A 21,103-nucleotide genomic window follows, 5' to 3' on the forward strand; every position below is an offset into this window, starting at 1 on the left:
GTGAGACTTGGCAATATAGCTGCCATGTTTACCCACACATAACAGCACAATCGATTCATACTTTGGGAAGTTTCTGCGATCATTGATAATGTGATGTACATTAGAAACATTTGTTTTTCTATATGCACAAAATAATTTTGTTCCTTGAAAACAGATCTGCACTGGCAACTGAGCTGGCTATACAGTTGAACAGACTGGCAGCAGCTAAAATCAAGGCTGTGAAATGTCATATGTGAGAAAACAAATGGCCTCCTGACTACTGAGTAGAATAATACAGAGATGTTGTTTGCAGAAAATCCAAGGGAACAAGCCATGTCTTTGTCAGTTTAGCTCAGCTGGTCACTCTTTTGCTTTTGAATATATTGGTATACACTGCATGCATCTTTTTTGTTGTGCACTCAAAGAAGGACTGCAACTAATATTAATAATATCATATTTTAGTTATGTTAGGCATCAGAGGGTGATGCAGGACTGCATAAGGCCACTAAAGGATTCCTCAAGGAAGGACATGGTGGAAGTTTAAAATGGTTACTTTGAATCAGTCTTTATTTTTGTGGACTGTACTCACTTATTATGAATTCAGTGTGTAGTTAATACCTAAGTTATTAATGTCAAAGTAGATCTGATTTTTAAGAAAATGAGGGGTCGTAAATCAAATTAAGATGCTGATGCAGCCAGCATTTACCTGAGCTTGCTTAAAAAATGGGAGCTGTGCCTATGAGCCTCTTGTTCACATACATTCAACAGGTAACTGGCACCGGGGATTATTTCCGATGACTGCAGTGGGACTAATGACCCAATATTCCAGAAGTTCAACAAGTCAGAGCCTGGAAATTACAGGGTCATTAGCTTGACATTGGTTGTAGGAAAGTTGTTAGAATGGATAATTAGGGATTTCCTATATTACCACCTAGACAGGGAAGGAACAATTAGGGGCATGCAACATGGCTTCTGGAAATCAACTTGGTTGAATTCTTCAAGGAGGTTCCTGGTCGATGGAGAAAGGCGGCTTCGTAGACTTTGTATCTATGAACTTTCAAAATGCTTTTAATAAGTTGCTTCACAATAGATTGCTATATAAGAAAGAAGGAATCCTGTGGGATTGGAGGGCAGATCCTGGATTGGATAAGTGGTTGGTTGCATTCTTGTAGGAAAAGGGTTATTATTAGCGTGGAAATCAGTTGCTGGTGAATCCCACAGGGGTTGGTCTTAGGGCTATTCCCCCTCAGTGAACTGGATAAGGATATGGGGGGCCCTGCAGGTTCATGGATGATGCAAAGAAGAAAAGATTACAATCTGATCAAGATGCAATAGGAGAATGCGCTTGCACCTGACAGATGACATTTAATGTTGGCAAATGTAGTGTGATGCCCGTGGCTAAGGCTGATGCTAAGTATGTCTACACCATTGCTGAACTTTGAATTACGGTCTCTTGAAAGGAAAAGAGTTTTGATTGTTACAGTGTCTCTAAGGATCCATGACCAGTGCCAAGGCTATAATGAAAGCATATAAGCATTGAAGTCAATGAAAAGTAAAATTGGGTTGGGTGTAAAACGGGTGGTTGATCCGATCCTGGCAGTTTTCTGCTGGTGTGCTAAGCTAAAATTACCTCCATTGCACCAAATTCTGGTTCCCTCACATGGTGCTACAGAGGCCCTAGAAAAAGTTCAGAAGAGAGCCACTAGAGTAATACCTAGTTTAATAACACAACACAATAGTGATCTGAGTCTCCTTACTCTAGACAAAGATAGACTTTGCGAGACTTGATTAAAGTATTTAAAATAATAAAGGAACTAGACTTTATACATATGGACAGATTATTTGAATTGGATAAGCAAGGGAGAATGAGGGGACATGTGCACAAGCTACACAAGCATAGAACTATGTTAAGTATCAGGAGTTTTTTTTCACAGAAGGTCATTGACCTTTGCAGCAGGTTGCTGTCTAGTGCTGTGGATGCAGATTTGCTCAAATAATCAAAAGGAACTGGACAAATTCCTGAAGGAGGCTGATATTCCTGTGCACAAAAGGTAGATGTAAAGTTGAGTAATGTACCTCATGGTCACTACTATTGACTCCTGGAACTCATTGTTTTCCTTCATAACCGGACTTCTTTTCCCCCAAATTGACACAGGGTTTTTATTGCCTCTCCCAGGAGATTACATGGCTGTTAGTGGATGGAAAATATTGAGTGTCGTTTTGCTTAGTTGAAACTTGGTTGAATGGAACAGACCCGATAGGCCAGCTGATCTTTCTCTGTCCATCTTTTTGTATACTCATATGTATGTTCATATTGGAACTGAATACTGGTTCATTTCAGTCTGAATGAATGGAAATTGGGACAGTCTGAAGCAATTCACATTTTCCATTTGAAAGGTTTAGATAAAGATATACTTTGAATCATGCCTGGTGGGTGGGTCAGGTAATGGCTGCTTCAGGCTTCTGCAGGACGGGCAAAGGAACTGAAATCAGAATGTATCAACCTGATTTCACAGATTAAAATCCAGCTGTTTATGTTAACTCACTGTAGTTCGAAAAATCAAATTCCTAATATGAATTTTGACTCTCCTGGCTGACCGTTATCAGTTCCATCTGTTTGAGATGGTGATTATAGGACCATGCTGATGTACCAGATCCAAGGACCAGTAATGTGGCACTAAGTGCTGTAGCAGTTCAGGTGCTGGGGTGCTGGGCTGGGGCACTATGTTATTAGGCATGCAGCCTTGAGGCCATGCCTGATGCACTGAGCACAGAGATTTGTGAGCAGGGAGCAATGAGGCCATTAGCAGCCTGTGCACCGAAATTGCACAAGTTTCAGTTGCCTTATTTGCAATGCAAGTTACAATCATTTTCCACAATTTCCACAAGGCAGTTTCTTTCCCTGACGAGCACCCAAGTCACTCAACACCCATTGCAAACTGATGATTCAAGAAGGTGATGCATCTATTTTGAATTTTGTTTTGTGGAATGTTCCATACCTTCCATTGGGACCATACAGCTTAACCCCTCCTGAGAATTTGAGACTCAAAAGGCCAATGTGCTGATCCCATCTCCATCCTTTAACCGAACTGCACTCCCCTCCCCCATCCCACCTCCCCCATCAACACCTCATCAAAAAAAAAGGCTGTTCATCCTGGAAATCTGTCTTTGCAAATTTGGTGCTGTCCCGTGTGCCACATTCTAAGCATTGGGAGAGCCACTGGTTAATTTCTGGGTTTTGGCCTATTTTCTGCCTTCCACAACTGATTTCTTAGTATTATCAACTTAGTTCCTGCTGAAATGATAGGGCCATTTCCAGGTTGGGAACCCATTTGATTAAATAGTGGGCTTTGCCGAGGCTCTTTCACTAAGTCCTGGTATTATCATCCTGCCTCCGGGTTGCCCGAACTGTCAGGGAGGGTGGATGGGAGGGATGACAGGCATGGAAGGATCTCTATTAAAAGGATCCCTGGAGGGCTCTCAATGACAGTACTGAGTGAGATATTGAAGATACAAGTTGGAAGCAGGAAACTGGTAGAATGGAGACAAGACATGGGAAGGCGGCCACCACCCCACCAGGCTCTCAGACTCATCCCTCGAGGTTATGTTGAATGCAGTAAGGGCAAGAAGAGAAGTCCTATTCCTTGAGGACAGGAGGAGAAGGCCAGCCAGCCTCACCAAGCAGGCATGACTGCAAGTTGCAGAGGTGGTGAGCAGCAGCAGTAGGAGCAGGAGCACTGGACCTGGATCCAGTGCTGCAAAAGGTTTACTGACCCCTTGAGGCCTGGCAAGCCAAGTGTCCTACAACTATCAGCTGCCAACCATCACTCTATCACTTCCCTAGCATTCTCCTGCACAGCACTCCTCTGACCGACCACCTTCCTCACATACATAACCTTCTCTCCAGCCTCCTCCTCAAATCTCCATCTCAACTGACAGCACTCACACTAACCCACATCCTAGTCCCCTCTTTCACCCAATCCTCACAGTCACCCACCTCAAATGTTTACCCTTCAGCCTCAGCAATTAGTTCATTTCTCACATTCTTAACTCTCAGCCTTTTCTCATTGCAGGAATCAAATGACTTCCAAAAAATTGTTCCGGTCCTGTAAATCAGGGAATTCGTGCTCAAGACAAATGTTAAGAGTATAAGCCTTTCCCATAGGCATGACTGCAGCTGTTCTGTTTCTCTATTATGCTTCTCGCATGTCAGTTTCATTGATCAATGACCTTCGGCTGTGCTCTTGCCTTGTACATCCTGGTGAGATCCACACAGTTCGGGAAACCCATGCGCTGGCAGTTAAAGCCAGAATGGGAGGTTAAATTGCCACGTAATTGGCATTTAACATATTTAAATATCTGACCTGATACCTTCAAGGGGATTTCTTGCTCGTTTCCGAACATGCCCCTGTTAAATGCATAAAAGAGTGCAAGCATGTCAGGTTCCCCATATGGTATCATTTTTTTGGGCTTTAACACACCCGAGTCCGCCCTCCCCCAGTACATACAATTCCGCCCCTTATTACAGTTCACAACTCTTTGTTGGTGCTGGACTGCTTTTGTCTGCTTTGAAAACCATTTCACTGCCGTCATGGGTTGTCCAGTTGGTCTGCCTTTTGGGTTTAAAGGACAAAGGGGAGCAGACAAGAAGACAGGAGAGAGTAGGAGCAACTGGGAGAAGAAAGAAGGAGGAGGGTACTGCACAAGAGGCCATATCCACAGCAGGTTCTCAGGGAGCACTTCGCATACCTCAACATCATTGGGAGCCATGTGTGAGGTGCCTTTGTTTCACCAATGAAGCTGTCACGAGCTACAGCTACACAAGTTTGATCTTCTCATACTCAGTCTATGGAGAGAGAGATACAGGTGTGCCTCTGTAATATTGAGTGAGTACAGAGAACAAAGTACAAGACTGTTCTAGCTCAGAGTTTGGGGGAGATCACCAGCTTCATCATAGATCCATTGAAGTTTAGAACAGAGAAGCACTTGCAACAATCTTCAGCCAGAAGTGCCAAGTTGATGATCCATCACGGCCCCCTCCTGAAGTCCCCAGCATTACAGATGCCAGACTTCAGCCAATTCGATACAATCCGCGTGATATCAAGAAACAACTGAAGGCACTGGATACTGCAAAGGCTATGGGTCCTGACAAGATTCCGGCAATAGTACTGAAGACCTTTGCTCCAGAATTTGCCCCACCTCTAGCCAAGCTGTTCCAATATAGCTACAACACTAGCATCTACCCGGCAATGTGGAAAATTGCCCAGGTATGTCCTGTACACAAAAAGCAGAACAAGTCCAACCCGGTTATATACCGTCCCATCAGTCTACTCTCAATCATCAGTAAAGTGATGGAAGGTGTCATCAACAGTGCCATCAAGCAGCACTTGCTTAGCAATAACCTGCTCAGTGATGCTCAGTTTGGATTCCGCCAGGGCCACTCAGTTCCTGACCTCATTACAGCCTTGGTTCAGCCATGGACAAAAGAGCTGAACTCAAGAAGTGAGTTAACAGTGACTGCCATTGACATCAAGGCAGCATTTGACTGAGCATGGCATCAAGGTGGCACAGTGGCGCAGTGGTTAGCACCGCAGCCTCACAGCTCCAGCGACCCGGGTTCAATTCTGGGTACTGCCTGTGTGGAGTTTGCAAGTTCTCCCTGTGTCTGCGTGGGTTTTCGTCCGGTTTCCTCCCACAGCCAAAGACTTGCAGGTTAATAGGTAAGTTGCTCCTAGTATAGGTAGGTGGTATGGGAATATAGGGACAGGTGGGAATGTAGGATTAGTATAAATGGGTGGTTGATGGTCGGCACAGACTCAGTGGGCCGAAGGGCCTGTTTCAGTGCTGCATCAATAAATAAAGAAGTCCTAGCAAAACTGGAGTCAATGGGAATCAGGGGGAAAACCCTCTGCTGGTTGGAGTCATTCCTAGCGCAAAGGAAGATGGTTGTGGTTGTTGGAGGTCAATCATCTGAGCTCCAGAACATCACAGCAGGAGTTTCTCAGGGTAGTGTCCGAGGCCCAACCATCTTTAGCTGCGTCATCAATGACCTTCTTTCAATCATAAGGTCAAAAGTGGGGATGTTCGCTGATGATTGCACAATGTCCAGCACCATTCGCAACCCCTCAAATACTGAAGCAGTTTGTGTAGAAATGCAGCAAGACCTGGACAATATCCAAGCTTGGGCTGATAAGTGGTAAGTAACATTCATGCCAGGCAATGACCATCTCCAACAAGAGAGAATCTAACCTTCTCCCCTTGACATTCAATGGCATTACCATCACTGAATCCCCCACTATCAACATCCTAGGGGCTACCATTGACCAGAAACTGAGCTGGAGTAGTCATATAAATACCGTGGCTACAAGAGCAGGTCAGAGGCTAGGAATCCTATGGCAAGTAACTCACTTCCTGACTCCCCAAAGCCTGTCCACCATCTACAAGGCAGGAGTGTGATGGAATACTCTCCACTTGCCTGGATGTGTGCAGCTCCAATGACACTCAAGAAGCTTGACACCATCCAGAACAAAGTAGCCTGCTCGATTGGCACACAATCCAAAAACATTCACTCCCTCCACCACCGACGCACAGTGGCAGCAGTGTGTACCATCTACAAGATGCACTGCAGCAACGCACCAAGGCTCCTTAGACAGCACCTTCCAAACCCATGACCTTTACCACCTCGAAGGACAAGAGCAGCAGATGCATGGGAACATCACCACCTGCAAGTTCCCGTCCAAGTCACACACCATCCTGACTTGGAACTATATCACCGTTCCTTCACTGTTGCTGCGTCAAAATCCTGGAACTCCCTTCCTAACAGCACTGTGTGTTTACCTACCTCACATGGACTGCAGCGGTTCAAGAAGGCAGCTCACCACCACCTTCTCAAGGGCAATTAGGGATGGGCAATAAATACTCGCATAGCCAGTGACGCCCACATCCCATGAATGAATTAAAAAAAGAGACCATTCAGTGCCTGTGCCCATTTTATTATAGAACAATTCAAACTAATTTCATTACCCTACAGTCTCCATATAACCACAGAACCATAGAAAAATTAGGGCACAGAAAGAGGCCATTACAGACACGCAGCACTCTCTGGGTGAAAAAGTTTCTTCGCATGTCCCCTCTAATACTTCTATCAATCACCTTAGATCTGTGCCCCCTGGTAATTGACCTCTCCGCTAGAGGAAACAAGTCCTTCCTATCTACACTATCTAGGCCACTCATAATTGTGCACACTTTAATTAGTTAAATAATTCCTTTATTTGTTTCAAATATTTATTTAATTTTCCCTTAAAAGATGGAATGCCTCTGCCTCAACTGTTCCCTGTGGAAAAGCACTCCATGCTCCAACAGCCATTTGTTTTAAAAAAAGTCTCCTAACATTTCATTCTCCTAGTAATTATTTTAAATTGATGACAAATTGTCACTAACTGCCCACCCAGAGGAAATAGTTTTTTCCTATTCACTCTACAAAAACCCGTCAGAATTTTAATAAAACTTTATTAAATATCCTCTTTGCCTTCCTTATCCAATGGAAATAGTCCTAGTATCTCAAATATCTCACAGCGAGAGTTTCTCATCCCCCTCATCTTCCAGCTGAATCTACATTGTATGTGCTCTCTATGGATTTAATGTCCTTTCTATAATCGGAACATCACCCTGAACAGCTCTGCCATTGGCTGTCAAACTCGCTACCCATAATCATTTATTTTTGCAACAAGCTCCTTTCAAGCAGCACCAAGGAACATCATCCAAGGTGCCAATGAGGCATGCATTCACCAGGTCACAGATATAATCTTCAGGCGAACTGGGGAATTTATACCCTTTGAAATTGCAGTTAGGCATGATAGAGCTTACATAGTTTTATTATGTTGAATCTGTTCCTCAGAGTTCAGCATGCCATAGATAGTACTCAAGTTGCAATGCAAGCAAGCAATGGTCAATCCTTTGAATTTTCTCAGCTGAAAAGAATATCCTCTCCTAATGTGCAAATTGTCTGTGACCAGCTACAAAGAATTCCACATGTGAATACCCAATCTGCAGGCAACCTGTGATGACACCTTCATGCTCAGGAATTCCAGTCTTGATCTATTCAGGGAAGGAAGTCAAGGTTACAGACAGCTTATCCCTTCCTTTCATGGATTGAGACTCCATAGTGAGTGCCAGAGAAGGTGTGCCCAAATTCTTGAAGGCAGAGGATCATGTAATCGTGTTGTGAAGAGCATTCTTCAGAAGGCTCTTCATTGCCGGTTGCAATGTAGGGTCTTACACAGATTATTACTGATCCTTTCTGATCTGTTTAAAAATCTACTGTTGTCACAATGAACACATTTCCCTCAGCCCAAATAATTCCAAACCTTTAATTCAGGAAAGAGCCTAGAGCCTCGTGACACAACATGCCACTGTAAAACCCTGCAAGACATCATGAGTCCCAGGAATAACAGAAAAAAATCAAAGTGCAATGTCTCTTACTGCGCAATTCTGAAAAATCTATGCTATTAAAAGCTGCTATTTCTTCTCACTGCCTCTGAAGGGTGTTTAAATGTGTTTTTCTTTCTGCTATTCTTGTGCTTTTCCTAGGTGGAAACTGAATGCCAGCATCATGAGAAGTGGCTGGCTACACTTATACAGAAAATTGTTTGTTGTGCCCTCCTCCCATTACAGCTTGATCATGGAAAGGATCCACTGTGGACTACATCTCTTGTGTGTCTGTGTGGGCAGCTTGCTCCAGCTCCCTATATCTATTTGACTGATGGGGGAATATGCTGACCTTGCATCCTCTGCTGGCCTGAGAAAGGGCAGCCTCATGAATATTGACTCTAGCGGGCCCAGTACTGGGTGGCCACTGATCAGCAAGATGGCAGATCTGATGGTTCCAATCAGATCCTGAAAAGTCCCAACAGAGTGTGTCCTGTAACTAGACCCAGAGCGCCTTTCATGACCACTGATGTTCCAAAGCACTTTACAGCCAATGAAGTATTTTTGAAGTGTAGTCACTGTTGTAATGTAGGAAACGCAACAGCCAATTTGTGCACAGCAAGCAAGCTCCTACAAACAGCAATGTGATAATGACCAGATAATCTTTTTTTGTTATGTTGATTGAGGGATAAATATTGGCCAGGACACTGGGGATAATTCCCCTGCTATTTGAAATAGTGCCATAGAATCTTCTACATCCACCTAAGAGGGAAGACAGGACCTCAGTTTAACATTTTCACCTGAAAGACAGTGCCTGTAAAAGTGCAGCACACCACTGGATTGCCAGCCTTGATTTTTGCAATTAAGACTGGAGTGGTAATTGAACCACCACCTTCTGACTCAGAGGCGAGAGTGCTGGTGCTATCCAATCCTTCAGAGCTTTAGTCTAGGCTTCTGTAGGGAAGGAGGCATCTGAAACATTTGTGAGGTGCAGACAGTCACAGACTCCAATTAAGCTGCCATCATTACTACATTTCTGCCACCTTCATGACATCTCCAAACCATTCATGCAATTCATTTTAATGTCTTCAATGTGCTAAATGCTTCCTTGATACTGCAAATACGGACTGTAAGCTCTACAATCACACCTTTAAGTTGGCACACTTGCTGTGGAGTGACCTCAAAACCTGCATATAGGTATGATGCTCCTGAATATTCAAGCCAGGACCCATGAGATCTGAGTCCAATGACTCCCAATTGTAGACAACTGCCTCTGTAGTCTCTGATGATGAATTGCTTCATCTTTACTCCTGTCCACTTCGCCAGCTTCCTTGTACTCTAGGTGTTATTTCCTACTTACACTAGCTGCATCTCCTGGTGAAAGTATCTGCGTTGATGTGTGAGAGTGAGAAGGTTAATGATATGTTGGGGACCCCAACATTGATAGGTTTGAGGCAGGATCTCATGATTTCTGCCATCAAATGAAGGCTGTTAACATCAAACATAAATGGATATTCTGAGTTGCCTCTCCCAAGATGTGTGACAGGTGGCTGGAATAGTGCACTGCTATGCATCAACATGTAAGAGAGTTTCAACTCATTGCAGTCATCCTGAAATCCTTCCCGTTTCATGAGAGATGCAGACAAGTCAGTTAATTCAATGTGATTCAATGTGAAGGTCCTGAATGAAAGACTTCAGGTCTTGGGTACCTGTTTGGAGAGGTCCGTGTCAACTAAATTGCAAAGTATGTAGGGAAAATCTCTGAGGGACTGGAGGGTAGAGCCTATTTGGTTTACTCTACTCTCTATCAGGAACTTACAAATCTTTTTGATTCTGTGAAGACAACACTTCTGCTGCTTGCTGGTAATCAGAATCCTTTCCGAGTACCAGTGGAGAAGCCGTTGCGCGCACCTGAGTCTGCTTCCTCTCAGCTGTAGCATCGAGAAGTACTCAGTCAGCATCCCGCAGAAGCCTTCAGCTTTGCAGGCCCAGGCTGCGAAGTAGGCTATAACAAAGAATCAGTCTGAGAGAAGGGCCACATCCAACCAAAAGATTAAGTGGCAGATTGGAAGTATTTGACTAAGGCAGAGAAAAGTGGTGTGGTCACAAGGGTGTGAATGGTGCAAGTAACAATTAATGTTTTTTGATATTCATAACAAATCAGTGGAACATTCAATGTAAAGACTGTTTGGTGTTTAGATGTTTTGTACAGTGAGGAACAAGTAATGTGCTAATGTTTGAGACTCAGGATTAGGATAATTTAGCTAGCTGTAGAGAGCAAGGATTTTAATTAGACAATGGGAGGGTTGATGAGAGAAGACTGATCTGTGATGGGATCTCAAAAAATATTGCCCTCTGCATCCAAGAAGCTGCCTTAAGTGAGTCTAGCTCTCAGCTCTGGATGTAATAAGCAGGGTGGATAAAGGGGAACCAGTAGATGTAATGTATTTGGATTTCCAAAAGATATTCGATAAAGTGCTACATAAAAGGATACTGCACAAGATGGGCTGAATTTAATGAGGCCACTGCTGGCCCAGAAAAGGGCGCCATTCACGTTCATCATGTGGACGGCTGCCCCACCGCTATTACGCGGTGGAGGTGCAGGTCCCCCTCTCAGTTACATGTTTGGGGCGGGACGTGAGTCATTGATTAAGGCCTCAGATGACTCTGGAGCAGGTGCTGGTCATATTTAAAAGCCTTGGATTTATTGCCAGCTTTGTGCAGCCTAAAATTCAATCTGACTGGTGCCTGCATCCCTCACCCCCTGAGGAGGGCAGATGATGATGGCCGAGGTAAGACATTGGGTGGCCCCATGGTGATGCTTCTCTGCTGATCCTCCTACAGGTTGCAAGGGAAAGGCAGGAGGTTCTCTTCCCCCGTGATGGCAAGAAGAGGTGATGCTGCCTGACCAAGCAAGCCTAGGTGGAAATCGCAGAGGAGGTCAGCAGCCGTGGGGTCACCAAGCACAACAGGGTCCAGTGCAGGAAGAGGGTCAATGACCTCCTGTATTCTGCCAAGGTTAGTGCTCCATACCAATCGCCTTTCTGAGCATAGCACGTGTCAACTCGGGCGGTTGCACGACATGGGGAGGGTAGCAGCACTGTGGCTTTGGCTGAATGGCTAGGGTTTTGTCTCTTCTTGACAGATGCATGGTGCCTCGGCCACAGATCACTTTCCTTCATAGCTCACCTCCTCCTTAACTACCCTGACAGCGAGTGTCGGTGTGAGATACATCGAGCCCCCAGTCGGGGACAAGGGGCTGACATGAGCAGGACTGACATGTTGATCTGTCTGCCATTCTCTACTATCGCCATCCTTCCTCTTGCAGGAAAAGAGGGCCCATAATATGAGGGAGATGGTCTGACTGGTGGAGGACTCCCAGATCTGCATCCACTCACCATCTCCGCTGAGGAAGAGGCATTGGAGCTGGCGTGCACCCAGGGTGGCCATACAATATCAGATGGGGAGCTTGTAGTCCCTGTGCAAGAATCATAGAGTCATAGAGTTATACAGCACAGAAATAGGCCTTTGACTCATCGAGAGTGAGGATTGACTCCTGTTGGCATGCGCATTAATGTTGCAGCCCCACATTACACAGAGTTGGCATCAGGAGATCTGCACAGCCTAACCCACATGTTTGTGATCTCTCATGCAGGTTGCTGTTCGCAGGGGTCTGCAACCACAGGAGGACAGTTGTCCACCTCTGAGGAGGAAGACCATTCATGGATGCACCATCTGATGACTCTCTTGTACCCTCCACCAGCATAGATACTTTCACCTCGGTGGTTGCCCACTCAGCTTTAGAATTAGAGTCACTAGCTCGTGAGAGCACCACACAGGCACCTGTGCAGCTGGTTGGGGCTGAGACAGCTGAGGCCTCCGACAGTCGGAGGACGTGGGTGGCCAGGCCCATGCTGAGCCCCAGGATGATGATGAGCCTCTGGTGTTGACTGCGCAGGGCAAGCTGGAGTTGCAGAGAGAAGTAAGGATACATCCAATGGAGATGCCAGAGGTCATGCACAGCCATGAGCGGATGATGGAGGAGTCCATCCATGCCATGACAGCTGCCATGTCTCAGGCCTATGAGCTCATGGCTTCCTCCATCGAGAGAGTGGCGAAGAAGTCAGCATGGAAACCACAAACATTCTACCTGGTAGACATGAGCAGACCAGCAATGGCAGGAATACCAGTGTGTAAGGACCTCAACATCATAACCATCCACAAGAGCATTGCCAAGGGGAAATTTCCAAGGACTGGAACCCACTTGCAGACTCTAGCCAGCATCAAACGGTGCAGTCTGTAAACACAGCAACAGCACAACTATGCTGCACCTTTACTTCGACTCCCTAGAGAACTGCCAGCACCTCAATGAGCCAGAATGGACAAGTATCTCCATGAGACCAAGTACTACTCCCCCAACAAGTCCTCGACCTTGAGCCCCAAGCCTTCAGACACTGAGGATGAAGAGAGGCGAAGGACACGCAATGCCCTGAAGAGGCAGAGGAGGAATGAATTGAAGCATTGTCTATTGGCTCTTTGAGATGAGGTGCTGGAACCTTCCAAGAATGACAAGGCCTCAAAAGCAGTCACCTTGAGAAAAGGAAAAGAGTATGTAACAGGCTGAATGCAGAGCAACAGAAACTGAATGCAGACAGGGAGAAACTTCAGAAAGAACAGCAACAGATGAGATGCAAACTCCCCAAGCAAGAGTTGCCAAACCACCGAGATGAGATATGGACATTTGAGCCTCTATACTTGTAAAGTTCACAATCTTTGTTATCTAATTTTGTGTACTTTTACTTTGAGCATATGAGACTTATCTTCGGAAAGAAGGGGGATGTTGTGTGATTGCCTTTAAGAGTGATGTCCCTTTAAGATCTTAGTATACTAATGATCTGAGTACCAGGATGCAGTAATGTGACTACATGCCAGTCTCACTCTGTAACTGTATCACCAAGAGGCAGCTCTGTAAATAGTTAGCTCTGTGCTTTATATAAATAGTTAGTAAATAGTTAGCTCTGTGCTTTATATAATTCCTCTGTCCTCCAAAAAGATTTAGGGCGGCACAGTGGCGCAGTGGTTAGCACCGCAGCCTCACAGCTCCAGCGACCCGGGTTCAATTCTGGGTCCTGCCTGTGTGGAGTTTGCAAGTTCTCCCTGTGTCTGCGTGGGTTTTCTCCGGGTGCTCCGGTTTCCTCCCACAAGCCAAAAGACTTGCAGGTTGGTAGGTAAATTGGCCATTATAAATTGCCCCTAGTATAGGTAGGTGGTAGGGAAATATAGGGACAGGTGGGGATGTGGTAGGAATATGGGATTAGTGTGGGATTAGTATAAATGGGTGGTTGATGGTCGGCAACACTCGGTGGGCCGAAGGGCCTGTTTCAGTGCTAAACTAAACACAGTTATCATTGGCCAAGGGGCAGCCTGATCAGCAGTCTGCCTCCAGCTCAGTTGCTGTGGCAGGGATCACACCGCTTAGGAGCATGGGTGTAGCATATCTGTTCTGAGGTAAATAATTTAAAAATCCTTTGTTCAAATCATTCGGCTTCATTGTCTGAAAGTCACATGTCATTATACCTTAATTGTGAGCTGCTGACCTCACCCTTCCCCCTTCGGGCTATGCCAATGTGGCCACAGCCCTCATTAACATGCCAATGTATTGAGACCCCTCATTTACATATCTTCTCCCATGGTCACTAGCACACTCTGCAACCACTGTCGAGATGGCGACCACAAATGGAACCGAGGTGACAGAGTTCATGCATTAAGGTGAGCCTTTATTTCACTCTCTGTGAATGGACACCAGGATGGCTGTAAACAAGTCATCTCTTGCTTCCTTCGCATATTGCTTAACCCATTTGGCCTCCTGCCGTTTGAGGATATGACAATTCTGTCAGCCCAACCCTCTGTTCCAGCAGAGTGAGTAAACAGACCCATCACACAGCAGTTAGCCATTCCTATAATAAGCAGCCCCCAACATCCAAACTTAGCCCCCTTTCAGGACCCCCAGACCCCCTTGCAGAGCCCCCGGGACCCCAGACCCCCTTGCAGAACCCCTGGGACCCCAGACCCCCTAGTAGAGCACACAGCAACATACTCCCACAAAGGCTTCCAAACCCCCTTCTTCCACTATGCAGCAAGGCTCAAAGCTGCCTCCCCATTGCGGCAATGTGGCCTCACACTTCAGTGCCACCCCAGGTTTTACCGGTCGTGAATCCGGATGCACGTGAGTGCTGCCTGCAGTTCACAGAATCGCTCATAAATCATTAAATCGTTTTTAATTATATTTTAATGCATGTAATTCAGCATTTCAGCAATTTAAAATAGGTTCCCATCACTGACAAAATCCAGAACCAACATCACGATGCTGGATTTCGGGGTGGACAGTTGCGTTGCGATTCTCCACCTCCACGCCACCATACCCGCCCTCGATGGTTGCGTTACATTCAGCACGATAAGAGCTCATGGTGTTGGTGATAATATATTTGAAGGATAAAGGATTGGCTAACTAACAGAAAACAAGAGAGTCGAAATAAATGGCTAATTTTCAGGTTGGCAAACCGTAACTAGTGGGATGCTGCAGGGATTAGTGCTGGGGCCTCAACTATTTACAGTCATTATTAATGACTTGGATGAAGAGTCAGAGTGTATTGTAGCCAAATGATGATGATACAAAAATAGGTGGGAAAGCAAGTTGTGAGGAGGACACAGAGTCTGCAAAGGTTAAGTGAATGGGCAAAAATTTGGCAGATGGAGTATACTGTGGGAAAATGTGAGGTTATCCACTTTGGTAGGAAGAATAGAAAAGCGAAATATCATTTAGTTGGAGAGAGACTGCAGAGTGCTGTGGTACAGAGGGGGTCTGGGTGTCCTCGTACATGAAATGCAAAAGGTCAGCACACAGGTACAGCAAGTAATTAGGAAAGCAAATGGAATGTTGGTATTATTACAAGGGTGATATAAAAGACTATAAAAACAGGCTAGTCCTGCTACAATTATTTAGGATGTTGGTAAGACCACACCTAGAGTACTGTGCACAGTTTTGGTCTCCTTATTTAAGAAGGGATATATTTGCATTGGACGCAGTTCAGAGAAGGTTTACTAGGTTGATTCCTGGGGTGAAAGGATTGTCTTATGAGGAAAGTTTGAGTAGGTTGAGCCTATACTCATTGGAGTTTAGAAGAATGAGTGGTGATCTTGTTGAAACATATAAGAATCTGAGGGGTCCTGGCAGGGTAGATGCTGAGAGGATGTTTCTCCTCAGGGGAGAATCTAGAACTAGGGGGCACAGTTTCAGAATCAGGGGTCTCCCATTTAAGATGGCAATGAGGAGGAATTTCTTCTCTCAGAGGGTTGTGAATCTTTGGAATTCTCTACCCCAGAGAGCTGTGGAGGGTGAGTCATTGAATATATTCAGTGATAGAATCAGTGAAATTTACAACATGGAAGGAGGCCATTTAACCCATCGTGTTTGCGTCAGCTGAGAAGGAGCCATTCAGTTTTATCACACTTTCCGGCTCTTGGTCCTTCAAGTGCATATCCAAATACTTTTTAAATGTTATGAAGGTTTCTGCCTCTATCACCCTTTCAGGCAGTGATTTCCAGATCCCACCACTCTCTGGGTGAAAAGATTTCCCCTCGAATCCCCTCTAAACCTCCTACCTCTTACCCTAAATCTATGTCCCCTGATTATGGACCCCATTCACCAAGAGAAATAGAGCCTTCCTATCCACTCTATCCAGACCCCTCATAATTTTATCCACTTCAGTTAGATCACTCCTCAGCCTCCTCTGTTCCAAAAAAAAAACCTGAGCTTATCTAATCTTTCCTCATAACAACAATTCTCCAGTCCAGGCAATATCCTTGTAAATCTCCTCTATACCCTTTCAAATGCAATCACATCTTTCTTAAAGTGCAGTGACCAGAACTGCACGCACTACTCCAGCTGTTGACTAACCAGTGTTTTTACAGTTCCAGTATAACATCCCTGCTTTTATATTCTATGCCTCGGATGATAAAGGAAAGTATCCCATCTGTCTTCTTAACCACCTCATCTACATGTCCAGCCACCTTCAGAGATCTGTGGACATGCACTCCAAGGTTCCTCTGTTCCTCTACACTTCTCAGAATCCTACCATTTATTGTGTATTCCCTTGCCTTGTTAGCCTTTCCCAAGTGCATTACCTCTGTTTTCAGAAGTGAGGAATGACACGGACATTGCAACCAGGGAGGAGCAGTGTGAAATATTAGATTAAATTAACATAGTGAGGGAGGAAGTATTAAGGGATTTAACATCTATTAAAGTGGATAAATCCCCAGACCTGAATGAAATGTATCCTAGGCTGTTAAGAGAAGCACAAGAAGAAATAGTGGAAGTTCTGACCATCATTTCCAATCCTCTCTGGCTAATGGTGTGGTACCGGACTTCTCCCAATGGAACTCTACATGGCACTATTCTGCCCACCTGACTAGTCCATTGACATCTTCTTGCAGTTTTTTTCGTCGTTCTCAACCACAAGGCCAATTTTTGTATCATTTGCAAACTTCTTAATCTTACACTCTACATTCAAGTCCAAATCATTGATATATACCACAAAAGGCAAGAGACCTATTACTGAGGCCTGCAAAACCCCACTGGAAACAGTGTTTCAGTCACAAAAACATCCAACAACCATTACTCTTTGTTTCCTGCCTCTGAGCCAATTTTGGATCCAACTTGCCATCTAACTTGGATCTCATGGGCTTTTACTTTCATGACCAGTCTGCCATGTGGGACCTTATCAAAAATATTGCTAAAACCCACATAGACTACACCAAATGCAATGCCCTCATCAACCCTCCTTCCTACCTCCTCAAAAAATTCAATCATGTTAGTCTGACACAACCTTCGCTTAACAAATCCATGCTGACTGTCTTTGATTATCTGTGTCTTTCTAAATGAGGATTTATCCTGTTGCTCAGAATCTTTTCCAATAATTTTCCCACCAGGGAAATGACAGGTGTCATCAGCCGAGTTTGAAGTAGGTATGCTTTTCCTCCTAGCACCCCTTAAGTCTGCTTGCAGGTCCAAAGGCATCAGTGAGTTTGGGCTGCTGCAGGATGAAAGCATCATGGCAGCTCTCTGGGAATTTTGCACACACCTGCATAAATATCTTTTTGTGGTTGCACATTAACTAAACATTGATAGAATGGAAGTCCTAGCAATTTTAATCCCCAACGACATCCAAACCCACACACTCCTCCAAATTAAAATTCCTCCCCATTATCTTTGGTTCCCTAGCCACCAACTCCATTTCTCAATCTGGCAACTATCTGAGGCTGAAGCATACTGTTCATAACCTTATTGTCATATTTGACACTGAGATGAGCTTCCGACTACATATCCACTTCCACCTTTATAGCATCACCCAACTCCATCCCTGCTTCAGCTCGTCTGCTCCTGAAACCCTCATCTATGCCTTTGGTAACTCTATTTCAATGCATTCATAGCCAGCCTCCTACCTTCCATCGTCCCTAAACTTGAGCTCATCCAAAACTCTGTTTCCTGTATTCTAACTTGCACCACACCTGGCAACAGCACAATTTTAAAATTCTGATCCTTATTTTCAAGTCATCTATGGTCTCGCTCCTTCCTATCTCTATAACCTGCTCCACTCTATAAACCCTCCAAGATCTCTACGTTCATCCAATTCTGGCCCGTTATGCATCCCTGATTTTTAATCGCTCCACCATTGGCAGCCATGCCTTCAGCTGTCTATGCCCTTAACTCTGGAATTCCCTCCATAAACCTGTACACCTTGCTACCTCTCTCTCCTCCTTAAAACCTACCTCTTTGATCAAGCCTTTGGTCATCTTTCCTAATATTTCCTTTTGTGGCTCAGTTATAAATTTTGTTTGATAACGCTCTTGTGGAGCTTCTTGGGACATTTTACTATGTTACAGGTGCTATATAAATGCATGTTTTTGTTGTTGTGCTTGATCATGTACATCATATAAAATAGGGTGTCCATTTGACCAACCCATTTTGCAGCCTTCAGATATAGCATTATAATTCTCTTTAAAATTCTCTCCAAAAATAATGTAAATACAGGCTTCCTGAATACAATAGTTATCATTTTCTTTCAAATACCTGCAATCAATCTCATGATATGGCCAAAATCTCAACAAGCTACTTTATTTTAACTGGTTCCCTTTAATCAATTACTTCTTCCTTGATGAGCAATTGCTGGCAAACTTTGCCTTTTAAATAGTGATACACATTTAGAACTCAGGATACGTAATTTCATCCGCAAGCTAACATTAGACTAATTGGCCAAGAATTAGCTAGTTTATTCATTTTCTCTTCCTGAAAAAAAGTGCTACATGAGCAACTCTCTAGTCTCACAGTACATTTTGCATCTACAAAGTTTTAAAAATTATGGCCAGAGTCTCTAGTGTCTCCTCTCTGACATCCTTCAACTGTTTAGGTTGCCTGCTATCAGGGCTCAGTGATTCATTCACTCATTGAGTTCTTTATAATCTAGTAGTTGAAAATTTCCTCTTGCCTATTCCTTCAATGTTGTTCCATACCAATGATGTCTAAGGTGACCTTCTCCAATGAACTTAAGAGCTTGAGACTCCTGATAGTCCCTTGCTCTGCTATATTTCGTTACATCCCCTGCAAGTAAAGAAAGTCTTCAATCTAGGATGCGTGCACAGTGTCCATCCTGTTTGACACTAAACAAAGCATTATGCAATCAAGTTGTCTTGAAAGGATTTCCTTTCTCAAGTGTCTTTAATATTCCTATTTGACTACATTTCCATAAGAAGTTGCTGCATTCAGCAGCTATCTTTCTCTCATGAAAAGAGTACATAGGATAATGTGAGTTCAAATCCCACCATGGCAGTGCACAAATTTCAAATTCACTTTTATGGGTTAAGAGGAGGGGAGTGGGTCTAATTAGATAGATCCTGCAAATTGCTAGCACAGGCACAATGGGCCAAATGGCCTGCTTCTGTGCTGCATGATTCTGTAATGAGATTCTGTGAGTGCATAGGCTGGCTCAGCGTAAATGAGTTATACGTTATAAGAGCATATCTAATAGCATACATACTTGGGGCAGGTACTTAGCATAGAAAACTATACTGCAGCTTTCCTTCAGCAGTTTTCTTTAGGTTAGTCATCTTCTTCCTGACCTATATTCAGATCTGCTGAGTCCTGCAAAAAGCATTAACTCTGACTGCAGTCTATGTTCCAAATTTGCTGAATCAGCTGCATTTTAGGAGTGAGCTCTTCTGACCCTTACCAAGTAGCTGTCATTTCCGGCACTTCATAAAATGAAAGACTTGCATTTCAGTCAATGAAGTACTTTTGAAGTATTCACTGTTGTAATGTAGAAAAAGCAGTAGTCAATTCACACACAGCAAGCTTTCACAAACAACAATGTGATCAAGACCAGATAGTCTTTTTTTTTGTGATGTTGAGTCAGGGATAAACATTGGCCAGGACACCAGGGATAACTTCCCTACTCTTCTTCGAAATAGTGCCATGGGATCTTTTGCATCCACCTGAGAGGTCAGACAGGGCCTTATTCAAAAGACAGCACCTCTAACAGTTCAGCACTTTCTCAGTACTGCACCGGAGTGTCAACCTTTTTTTTGTGCTTAAGTCCTGGACAGGGACCCAGAACCCAGAACCTTCTGAGAGGCGAATGTGCTACCAACGAAGCCACAGCTGACAAACCTGAGCAATCATTTCCAGTACTTGGTCATCAAATTCCATGGTTTTCACTGGGTAGCCTGTATTTCACAGGAATATAATCCAGAGTTTATTGCAGTCCTCGCCTGCTTTTGTTCAGAAATCTGCTTAATCCAATTAATTGCTGCTCAGCTTTTATAATTAATCCTGACTATTGGCAAGCTCAATTGCCAAGGTAGATTGGGCAATTTCAATGATAAATCGAAACACTGGAGATCAAAATTCTCCTCCAAATCTTTAGCAATCCATGGTCAACCTCTCAATAATGCACCACCTGCATTTACTCGGATATTCCCATTTACAGAAGTAAAGAAACTTTAAAAAATCATACATTGTTACACAAATAGCAGTAAATCCAGCAAAAATGTATACATCTGAGAATAATTCTGATTCAAGTGTAGAGTCCCTGTATGTGATCCCTATTTACTTTTACTATAAAGTATTCATAGCATAAAAAACCTTCCCCTTTATTAGGATTTAATTGTCTTTGCTAAATAATAATACCGAGATTTAAAGATCAGATTCACACAAGCAGATGAGGAGATGTCATAGATAAAAGCTTTTGTCAGTGAGGGATTTCAAAAATTCCATCAATGATTTATTTTTCTGCTTCTGCTGCTTTATTTTGCATTTTCCCACTCCTTCGGGTTAGAGAATACAGCCAACACACAATCACAAAGAATTTGAGTCAGTAGGGGAATGCAATGAAGGGCAAAAGTGCTTGTGCTGAGTGACACAAGGTCAGCAGGGAAGGAGGAACTATCCTGTCATCAGCAGGAAGTCAGCAAAGAATGAGAGCTGCCTCCGGGGAGGTGGGAGCAGAGCAGATGGCACTAATTGCAAGGCACACAGTAACAACTGACAGGAGCAATTCTCCATCCTGACACTTTGCACATGTCAAAAAACACAAGCGAGCACATTCCACAATTCTTCAAGGACTTCCATATCAGCAACACCTCC

The sequence above is a fragment of the Heterodontus francisci genome, chromosome 1 (genome assembly GCF_036365525.1).
Source record: "Heterodontus francisci isolate sHetFra1 chromosome 1, sHetFra1.hap1, whole genome shotgun sequence".
In the NCBI taxonomy this organism is placed as follows: domain Eukaryota; kingdom Metazoa; phylum Chordata; class Chondrichthyes; order Heterodontiformes; family Heterodontidae; genus Heterodontus; species Heterodontus francisci.